This window comes from Mirounga leonina, unplaced genomic scaffold (assembly GCF_011800145.1).
Source record: "Mirounga leonina isolate KUSES-001 unplaced genomic scaffold, KU_Mleo_1.0 Mir_129, whole genome shotgun sequence".
In the NCBI taxonomy this organism is placed as follows: Eukaryota; Metazoa; Chordata; class Mammalia; order Carnivora; family Phocidae; genus Mirounga; species Mirounga leonina.
Window position 1 is genome coordinate 23,582,505 of NW_023270323.1, and position 11,253 is coordinate 23,593,757.

Sequence of the window (11,253 nt, forward strand, 5' to 3'; positions counted from 1 at the left end):
ACTGTTAGTCCTTCTCCCCTTCCCAAAGTTTACATCACTTGGTACAATTATTAGATAAATGTGCTTGTTTTCCAGCTGAAACCAAAACACCATAAGCGTTCTCTACACTTGCAAATGGGTTTAATTTTTTTTCAGTTAGGAACAAATGCCATAAAATACTTCTGTTCAGAAAGAGCAGCTCATCATCAGCGATAGAAAAACAAAGATGACAGAATTTGTGAATGTGTTAAGTGATTGTTCTAATATATTTCTACCATAAAAGCAATTTATTCAACTACTTAAGAGTGTGTTTTGGGGCGCCTGGGTGGCTCAGTTGGTTAAGTGACTGCCTTCGGCTTAGGTCATGATCCTGGAGTCCCAGAATCGAGTCCCGCATCAGGCTCCCTGCTCGGCAGGGAGTCTGCTTCTCCCTCTGAACCTCCTCCCTCTCATGCTCTCTGTCTCTCATTCTCTCTCTCTCTCAAATAAAAAAATAAAATCTTAAAAAAAAAAAAAAAAAAGAGTGTGTTTTGCAACCATTTCAGTCTTCAAAGATGAAGTTCTCCCTAACTTTGATAGATCTCCAGGAGGCACTCTTGAGGTCATTTTGGCCAATGCAGTTGATTGGTAGTGGAAGCTCTTAAAATGTTCTAGGAGAAAAATCATCCCTTCCAGTTTCAACCAAATCCTTGTCTACTGCTCACTCCACTCTAAGAGCTCATTTCTTAGTTACAGCCATGTGTAGTAGGTTGAAATGAAACTGGTTCTACCTGAAGGAGCACTTACAGGGCACCTTCAGGGGCCAACGAAGGTGTGCTAGGAGGACTTCACATTTAGACTTTTGCTGTCATCTTTAAATAATGTTGCACATCATTTAAAGGAAAATGAATGAAGGTGTGTGTCATTTATGTCCTTTGACTAGACAACATTGCCTAAGGTGATATTAACCTATTCTCTTGAAACTTGCTATTCACTTGTTAATAGCACAGTTATATTGCATTGAGTTTTTCTGTGTTAGAGATGTTACTTTGTCTACCATAAAGACTTGAAATATATCATAGTTTTTGAACCATATTTTATTATTTTTTTTTATTATTTTTATTTATTTATTTTTATTATTAAATATGAATGACCTCAAAAAATAGAAATGCCGTGAGCCCCTCTAGACCTCTAAGTAGCCCTGCTTGTGATCTAAAGCAGGCAAAGTTATTTTCATTTTGTATTTTTATTTATTTATTATTATTATTTTTAAATTTAATTTAATTTTATTATGTTACGTTAGTCACCATGCATGATTAGTTCTTTTTAATTTTATTACGTTATGTTAATCACCATACATTACATCATTAGTTTTTGATGTAGTGTTCCATGATTCATTGTTTTCGTATAATATCCAGTGCTCCATGCAGTACGTGCCCTCCCTGATACCCATCACCAGGCTAACCCATCCCCCCACCCCCCTCACCTCTAAAACCCTCAGTTTGTTTCTCAGAGTCCATAGTCTCTCATGGTTCGTCTCCCCCTCCAATTTTTTTTTTAAGATTTTATTAATTTATTTGACAGAGAGAGACACAGTGATAGAGGGAACACAAGCAGGGGGAGTGGGAGAGGGAGAAGCAGGTTTCCCGCCGAGCAGGGAGCCTGATGTGGGCTCGATCCCAGGACCCCAGGATCATGACCTGAGCTGAAGGCAGATGCTTAACGACTGAGCCACCCAGGTACCCCACCCCCTCCGATTCCCCCCCCTTCATTTTTCCCTTCCTTCTCCTAATGTCCTCCATCCTATTCCTTATGTTCCACAAATAAGTGAAACCATATGATAATCGATTTCTCTGCTTGACTTATTTCACTTAGCATAATTTCCTCCAGTCCCATTCATGTTGATGTAAGAGTTGGGTATTCATCCTTTCTGATGGCTGAGTAATATTCCATTGTATATATGGACCACATCTTCTTTATCCATTCATCTGCTGAAGGGCATCTCGGCTCTTTCCACAGTGCGGCTATTGTGGACATTGCTGCTATAAACACTGGGGTGCATATGGCCCTTCTTTTCACTACATCTGTGTCTTTGGGGTAAATACCCAGTAGTGCAATTGCTGGGTCAAAGGGTAGCTCTATTTTTAGCTTTTTGAGGAACCTCCACACTGTTTTCTAAAGTGGCTGTACCAACCTGCATTCCCAGCAACAGTGTAAACCGGTTCCCCTTCCTCCACAACCTCTCCAACATTTGTTGTTTCTTGCCTTGTCAATTTTTGCCATTCTAACTGGTGTAAGATTGTATCTCAATGTGGTTTTTGATTTGAATTTCCCTGATCGCTAATGATGATGAACATTTTTTCATGTGTCTGTTAGCCATTTGTATGTCTTCTTTGAAGAAGTGTCTGTTCATGTCTTCTGCCCATTTTTTGACTTGATTATTTGTTTTTTGGGTGTTGAGTTTGAGAAGTTCTTTATAGATCTTGGATATCAGCCCTTTGTCTGTAGTGTTATTTGCAAAAATCTTCTCTCATTCTGTGGGTTGCCTCTGTTTTGTTGACTTTTTCCTTTGGGCTGTGCAGAAGCTTTTTGTCTTGATGAAGTCCCAAAAGTTCATTTTTGCTTTTGTTTCACTAGCCTTTGGAGATGCATCTTGAAAGAAGTTGCTGTGGCCGATGTCAAAGAGGTTACTGCCTATGTTCTCCTCTAGGATTTTGATGGATTCCTGCCTCACATTGAGGTCTTTCAACCACTTTGAGTTTATCTTTGTGAATGGTGTTAGAGAATGGTCGAGTTTCATTCTTCTGCATGTGGCGTTCCAATTTTTCCAGCACCATTTATTGAAGAGACTGTCTTTTTTCCATTGCATGTTTTTTCCTGCTTTGTCAAAGATTATTTGACCACAGAGTTGAGGGTCCATATCTGGGTTCTCTATTCTGTTCCATTGGTCTATATGTCTGTTTTTGTGCCAGTACCATGCTATCTTGGTGATCACTGTTTTGTAATATAGCTTGAGGTTTTATGGTGAAAAAATTTATATTTAGATTTATTTATTTATTTATTAGATTTATTTAGATTTGGCCAGCTGGACGCAGTTTAGATGATCCCAATTTTATTGGCAACACCCAAAGCATCATAGTCAGGAGCCAGTCGAACATATGCCTTCTTCTCTCCATCAGGTCTGATCAAGGTGTTGACCTTGGCCACATCAATGTCGTAGAGCTTCTTCACAGCCTGTTTGATCTGGTGCTTGTTGGCCTTGACATCCACAATGAACACAAGCATGTTGTTGTCTTCTATTTTCTTCATGGCTGACTCAGTAGTCAGAGAAACAAGCATAATGATCAAGCTTGTTTCTCCTGGGGGCACTCTTTCAAAGATATTTGGGCTGCCTTCCGAGACACAGTGTCTTGGGTTGTCGGAATGTAGGTGATGGGCAGGTCTTTTTTATTTGTGACTGTGTACACCTTTCAGCACCACTTTCTTGGCCTTCAAAGCCTTTGCTTTGGCTTCCACTTTGGGAGGGGCAGGGGCTTCCTTCTTAGCCTTTGGTGCCATCTTCATGGAAGGGATCCAGGCAAAGTTATTTTTAATTGACAACTTAGTATATTAGTGTCTAAGGTACATTTAAATAATTTAGCCACAAATTAATTACCATATATTTCTTGCCAGAAGCTCTTTTAGAGGCAGCCTAATGAACATGTTAACTCTCTCCAACTTTGTTCTTTAGCTTTGTCCCTAAGCTACCTGAGTAACAGTGATGTCAGCCAGGCTATGTTATTCCTGAAGAATTGTGTTAAGATTTCTTGGCTCTCAGCTTTTGTAGGATGCTAGAGACTCATAGATATCATTTATTCCAGTTCCTACATTTTAGAAATAAAGAAATTGATGTCCAGAGATGTGAAATAACTTATTCAAAAATGACAAAGGTAGTAAGTGGCAGAATCAATACTAGAAATTCATCTTCCTTTTCCTTTATGTGGCAACCCATTGGAAATGGCAGGCTCTCTTGCTCTCCTCCACCGTGTTTCCTTCCTCCCCCATGCACCTTATCTGTAGCTTCTGGTTTTGAACACCTTGAGTTAGCAGTGATGAGTAGAAAACATTCATTCTGCTAAATGTTTAGGAAATTCTTTAAGATGTTCCACATATCCTTGTTCATTCATTGCCAACAGTTACTTCCAAAAGGAATCTACACTCCACACATTGAGGGGAAACTTTTGACTGGAGAGGCTGTGTTGGGCCAGGTACTATGCAATATGTTTCTTTGATTGACTTTGAAATTAGTAAAAATTAAATGGAGCATAAAACTTAATATCACCATTGCCTCTATAATGAAACCATTCTAATATAAGCAGTACGACCAGACTATGTGGCTTCAGATATATTCTATCACATTAGGCTTGGGATCCTGAGTAAGTTACTTAACTTCTCTGTGACTCAGTTTCCTTTCATAAAGTGGGGCTATTAATAGTTTTTATCTAATAGAATTGACGTAAGGAATAGAGTAAATATTACATGCAAAGCTTTTGGAATAGTGCCTGGCACCTAGCCATTATTGGTATTTTTATAGTCCAATACAGGTTTTCTTACTGCAAGGCATGCATAATGGGAATTTTGGAGTATGCATCTCAAATCAATATTTATATTTATAGCATTGTATTTTTATGTGTCTTATATAAACTACAAAAATAGCACTTAAAATTGGTGAGATAAAAATTAAATCTTTTTGGATGACTGTCTTGCATATCCATTCCTACTGGAAACTCTGGACACCAGTGGTATATTCTCATGCCTTTTGTTTTATGTTATTGCTTGCTTCAACTTTATTTCACAGTCTACCATCAACCACAAAAAGTCTTTCCCAAAGCAATCGTGACTATGATAATATTGTTAACTTTAATCAAATTTAGTGGTTTAAAGTGCTGATAACCTTACAACATGTATCTTCAGTAATTAAGGATTTTTCTCTCCATCTGGTACCAGTGGAATTATTCTGTGGTGATTAGTCATAGGCTGTAACAAATTACATTGTATGCTTAGTGGTTAGGGTTTTTTTTTTTATTGCTTAAATATGAAGGCTATAATAGTTTTTTTCAGTGTCTTTGTTTTTTTCTACAATGTTTTGTTTATAGATGGAAATGCATCAAAATTTTTTCTCTCTCTCTTTTTTTTTTTCATATGTTAGTTTGTCAGTGGAGGATTGTGCATATGGTCCTAGTTACCACAGGGAACCAGAGACATTCTACTGAGGTCTTGGATATTCCATATGTCAGAGTCCCAGATGGGCTGCAGATGACACTAAAATGAAGGTTGTCTTTGCATATCTTTCTACTAAGACATATCAAACACAAATTGTAGGATGATTAATGTTATAGGGGTTATTTTTCTAATTTTTATGTGGTATGGAAGTTGTTGGTATATCGCCAAGATGATAAGCAATTAAAAAATTCAAATCCATTTTTTATTTAAAGATTTAAGTTGAATACTCATTTTCATTTTGGAGGAAGAAAAAACACTCTCCACTTAATAATGATATAGTAAGTATGAATGTGTTATTGGGATTGTTAGGAAGTTTATTTCAAAACTTGTCTTAGCCACAGTTTTAAAAAGCAATTATTCCATACTATTTTAGAATTATCCTATACTAGGATTATCCTAGATTTTATGTATATTATTTCATAAATAATATTCTACCTCATGTTACTTTAAGATAAAAAAGTTTTTAGTTAGCTAAGATTAATTCAATTATTGCAATGATAAATATTTTTGGGGAATTCTATGGAGTTTACAAAGAATGTAGAAGATGGGGCACCTGGGTGGCTCAGTCGTTAAGTGTCTGTCTTCAGCCCAGGTCATGATCCCAGGGTCCTGGGATCGAGCCCCACATCAGGCTCCCTGCTCTGCGGGAAGCCTGCTCTCCCTCTCCCTCTGCTGCTCCCCCTCCTTGTGCTCTCTCTGTCAAATAAATAAATAAAATCTTAAAAAAAAAAGAATGTAGAAGACATAGTACACAACCTCATGTGAGTAAAAATTATGTACAGAGATAAAATGCTTAGAAATACAAATAAACAGAATCTAAAAACATACACATAATTACATGTAATGATGATTATCTAAGTGCAGAAAGCAGAAAGGTGGTTGGTTCAGACAGTGAATTGAGAATATAGTTAATGGAAACATTTGAATACAGCTATGATTAAACTAGAATGACTTTATGACTGAGGAGGATTTTTAATAAGTATATTTATGGTTTAGAGGAGAAGAAGAAACAAATACCTCTGCCCTTAGAGAGTTCATATAATCTAGTGTGGCCCAGGACTTAAATTTGTGCAGACCTCATATGTTGGTTATGATTTGGTGCCAGTCTTGCATAGGAAGGCAAGAGTAGGCTCCATCACAAATGTTGATATTCGCGTGAAACTATATTCTCCATTTAGTTATCTAGGCACCATATTACAAAAAATTATGGTGTTGTTGCTAAGCATTCATAAATAATCATAAATGGTGATCCAACTTTGTTGGAGAAGATCAACGTAAGCCTCGGTCTCATTTTAAGGATAGTTTATGTGGTGATTAGTTTTACACGTCAGCTTGGCTAGACTATGGTACTGAGTTGTTTGATCAAACATAAGTCTAGATGTTTCCGTGAAGGTACATTTTAGATGTGATTAATATTTAAATCAGTAGACTTTGAACAAAACAGATTATTCTCCATGATATGGATGGTTCTATCCAATCAGTTGAAGGCCTTAAGAGAAGAGATAGATCCCATGAGGAAGAAAGAATTCTGCATCCATCCTGCCTTCACACTTGACACTGCAGTATCACCTCCTCCCTGGGTCTCAAGCCTGCCCTGCAGATTTTGGGTTTGCTACCTTCCACAATTGCATGAACCAGTTTCTTCAACTGAACCAATCACTCTTTCTCTCTTTTTCTGTATATGTATCTTATTGGTTCTGTTTCTCTGAACATTTGCTATTACTCGTGGTGATTGGTCTTTCCCCCAAAGCACAGTAAGATTTTATCTTTTAGTGATCATACTACCTCCATCTATTCAAGAAACAATGTCAAAAAAGCAATCACTCAGTGACCTCAGTGACCTCTAAAAGTATATATTTCTTAGTTATAATTTGATATTTATTTGTAGCATGCCCCATAAAAATGTATTCCTTGAAATTAAAAAATATTTGATATCATCTATATGTGTTTTTATTACTTTTCAACTTAAGTCACATAGAATAGAAGCATTATGTATTCACATTTTATTTAATTGTACATGGAACTGTAGTTATATTTTTCCTTCCTTCCCTTTTTCCTTCCTTCCCTCTCCTCTCCCCTTCCTTCCTTCCTTCCTTCCCTTCATCAGTTCTGTAATAATATTCTGAGGTCTGTTTATCATTTTTTAATATATGAACATTTTATTTGCCATTAATAGAATACAACATATTTTAATCACAACTTAATTTCCTGATTTTAGTTCTTATTTAAGAAATAATTTACTGGAAAAGTATGGAATCATAGATGATCAAGTTTCAAAGATTTTATTCTACCAATAATATACAAGTCCCCTGATTTGTTACTTTGAATTTTATCCTCAAATTTACTATGTTGAACCATATGAAATTGCTGATATTTAACCATTTATTATCTACAATTTTTTATTACAAAAAATGGCTTTTTTGTAATAAAAATTGGTTAAAAAATTGGTAGTAATAAAAAATTCCAAATATTTGCTTTGGGATGGTTATTTATTTATGTTTCCTTTTTTTAATTAATTAATTAATTTTTATTATGTTATGTTAATCACCATACATTACATCATTAGTTTTTGATATTTATTTTTCTTTACTAATTATTGTCTTCCTCAACTTAAATCACTTTATTAGTCCACACACAAAAAGAATGTTCTAAAAAAGATAAATAGGGTGGGAGTGAAATAAGAAAAAGATGATGATTATGTTATAATGTAATACAGTGTAAGTTTCCTTTTGGGGTCAGATAGGGTGCTGCTCTGAAAATATGTGGGTGAGCTATAATATTTGTGTTGAAATAATGCTCTTAATTTTGTTGTACTAAAACTCATCATGTAACATGTGGTTCACTGAGGGTCAATTCCCTCAAGTACATGATGTGCTGTGTGAAGTTTGAAACTAGTAATCTTAACGGTACATAAAATGGTAGGATTGAAATGTGGTCTGGACAAGATGCCACAAGATGAAATACCAGAAGGAAAGATGTTACCACAGTGCTGTTTGCCTTGTAATCATCCCTATATCCATTTACTTTAGTTTTTTGTTTGTTTGTTTGTTTGTTTTTAACTCAAGTATAACCTAAATATTTGAGTTAATCTAGTAGATTCTTAAAGCTATCTGCTTATTTGATTTTTGCCATATAAAAAATATAGCATAATTGTAAAATGTTTACATTAGCCAAGGAAATATAGATTAAGAAAAGAAAATTAGGAGAGATATCGTAAATATTTTTAAATTCTGGATCCTCCAAGGGAAGATGGAGAAGGCTTTTTTATGATGCTTTGGACTAGAAGTTTATCAACCAACAGTCTTCAAGTTTTGATGTAGCCATATAGGGTTTTTTAAATGGAGACATTTCCCATAAAAATCTGTTCTTCAAGCTTCTCTTGAAACCGAGAACACTTTGGCAACATTCAGTCTGCTTCCTTTCATGGCAACAATCATCAATTTTGGAATGGTAGTGACCTGCTTTAGACTAGGCAAGTGCTCTCTTGTTTGCCCCAATGCCACCACTCCTGGCCAACTTCACATAACTATTATTTAACTGATTTCTGTAGATATCTGAGTTTGTGACTCAGAAAAGAGGCATATTTTAGTTTAGCATGACAACTTTATTTTTTGAGGCATAATTGACATATAACATTATATTAGTTTCAAGTATACAACATAATGATTTGATATTTGCATATATTGTGAAATAATCATCATAGTAAGTTCCATCACCATATGTAGTTACAGAACTTTTTTTCTTGTGATGAGAACTTTTAAGTTCTACTCTATTAGCAACTTTCAAATATGCAGTGCAGTATTATTAACAATAGTCACCATAGCTTGATGACTTTAGCCTTCTAACAGTGAGACAGACTGCCTTATGAGGTAGTGGGTGCCCCTGCTCTAAAGTGTTAAAGAGGGTCTGGTATAGTGGGAATCAAGAAATAAGTGTGAGTGGGGCGCCTGGGTGGCTCAGTTGTTTGAGTGACTGCCTTCGGTTCAGGTCATGATTCTGGAGTCCCGGGATCGAGTCCCGCATCGGGCTCCCTGCTCGGCGAGGAGTCTGCTTCTCCCTCTGACCCTTCCCCTCTCTCATGCTCTCTCTCATTCTCTCTCTCAAAATAAATTTTTAAAAATCTTAAAAAAAAAAAAAGAAAAAAGTGTGAGATTTGGTAGATGGCCTCTTAAAATTCTTTTCATTTCTAAACTCCTTTAATTCACTTCATTAGCATAGCATCATTTTCTGAGAAGTGTTAGTCTTTACAAATTTCTTGTCATTTATTTAATACTTTTTTTTTTCAAGGAAGATAGTAATTTTATATATAAGAAATCAAAACATACGACTAGCATTTTTTTTTTTTTTTTAAGATTTTTTATTTATTTTTTGACAGAGAGAGACATAGCGAGAGAGGGAACACAAGCAGGGGAATGGGACAGGAGAAGCAGGCTCCCCGCGGAGCAGGGAGCCCGATGCAGAGCTGGATCCCAGGACCCTGGGATCGTGACCTGAGCTGAAGGCAGATGTTTAACGACAGAGCCCCCCAGGCGCCCCTAGCATATGTTTCAGATAATGAATGGAAAGTGTCTATCCATGAACCCAGGACCTATTGTCCCACATACATATTTGTTCATTTGGCATTTATTCATTGAGCACCTTATATGTGTTCAAGATCCTGTGGATGTAGGGCTACAGTGAATAGACAAAGTATATGCTTTTATGGGAATTTATATTTGGGCATGAGAAATAGAAAACACATGAGTATATAATTTCAGAGAATAGTAGGTGCTATGAAGAAAATAAAACAGAGTGAGACAATCTGTGTGCTCCTTTAGAAAAGGTGGTCAGAAATGCCCCCGAGGAAGTAACATTTGCTCTGCGAGTGAATGATTAGAAAGGGGGAGCTATGCAAGGATATAGGATTAAGGAACAGGAATGAGTTGACTTCTTCAATTCACAACAGGAAAGCTCTCATAGATGTTCCCTAGTGAGCAAGGGAAAAGGGGAAGAAATGAAGCCAAACTGTAGGGAATGTTCTGAGTACAATGGGAAGACATTAGAAGATTTTAGTCTGGGGAATGATGTGATCTGATTAGCGTTTGAAGGATTACTTTGGCTGACCTATAAAGAATAAACTGCCAGGGACAAAAGAGGATGCAGGGAGACCAACTGGGAAAACTGTTCCTGTAATCTAGGATGGGTGGTAATAGTGAAGTGGTGAGAAATGATGGTACAAGATTTACACTGAATATGGAACCAACAGGAATTGATCAAGGATGAACTGGGAAGAGAAAGAGAAAGAAAAGAATCAGGGATGACTCCTATATTTTTGGATTGAGCAACTGGATGAATGATTGCTAGTAAGTGAAATAGTGAAGATTGAGAGAAGCAAGTTCTCCCAACAAAAACCAAGTAACACACTAAATCTTTGCTGGAAATGGCAGGACATAAATACACAAGAGAAATATATTGGGTACTAAACACAAATATACAGTAAGAATATGGCACAGTCCCTGGGCCTGGAGGGCTCACAGTCTAGTAGAGGAAATACATGTCAAAAAAAGTCAATAAAAATTTATATCCAGGGATGCCTGAGTGGCTCAGTCGGTTAAGCATCTGCCTTCGGCTCAGGTCATGATCCCAGGGTCCTGGGATCGAGTCCTGTATGGGGTTCCTTGCTCAGCAGGGAGCCTGCTTCTCCCTTTTTCTGCTGCTCCCCCTGTTTGTGCTCTCTTGCTCACTCTCTCTCTGACAAATAAATAAAGTCTTTAAAAAAATTATATCATATGACAGAGATGTGAACAAAGTGGAAGAGGAAGGAGCTTTCAGGATTCTCATTTCCTTATGATAAAAGAGGTAAGCAGGCAGTTTTAACAATGAGCTTGATTGGATGTCTCAGAAATGGCTAGCAGCACGACTTGTGAACTTTCAAAAAACATTATTAATCACTGTTAACCTATTCTTTTATGGAGAAAAGATTGGATTTCATTTAGTCTTTTACCAGAGGCCTTATTTTCTCACACATCAATTATCCCAGTAATTCTCTGATTA

General features: G+C 36.6%; 1 pseudogene; it reads right to left on the reverse strand.

Annotated features, from left to right (window-relative positions):
- Positions 1-3,054: 3,054 nt before the first annotated feature.
- LOC118010213 lies at positions 3,055-4,001 on the reverse strand (annotated as a pseudogene).
- Between the last annotated feature and the right edge of the window lie 7,252 nt (positions 4,002-11,253).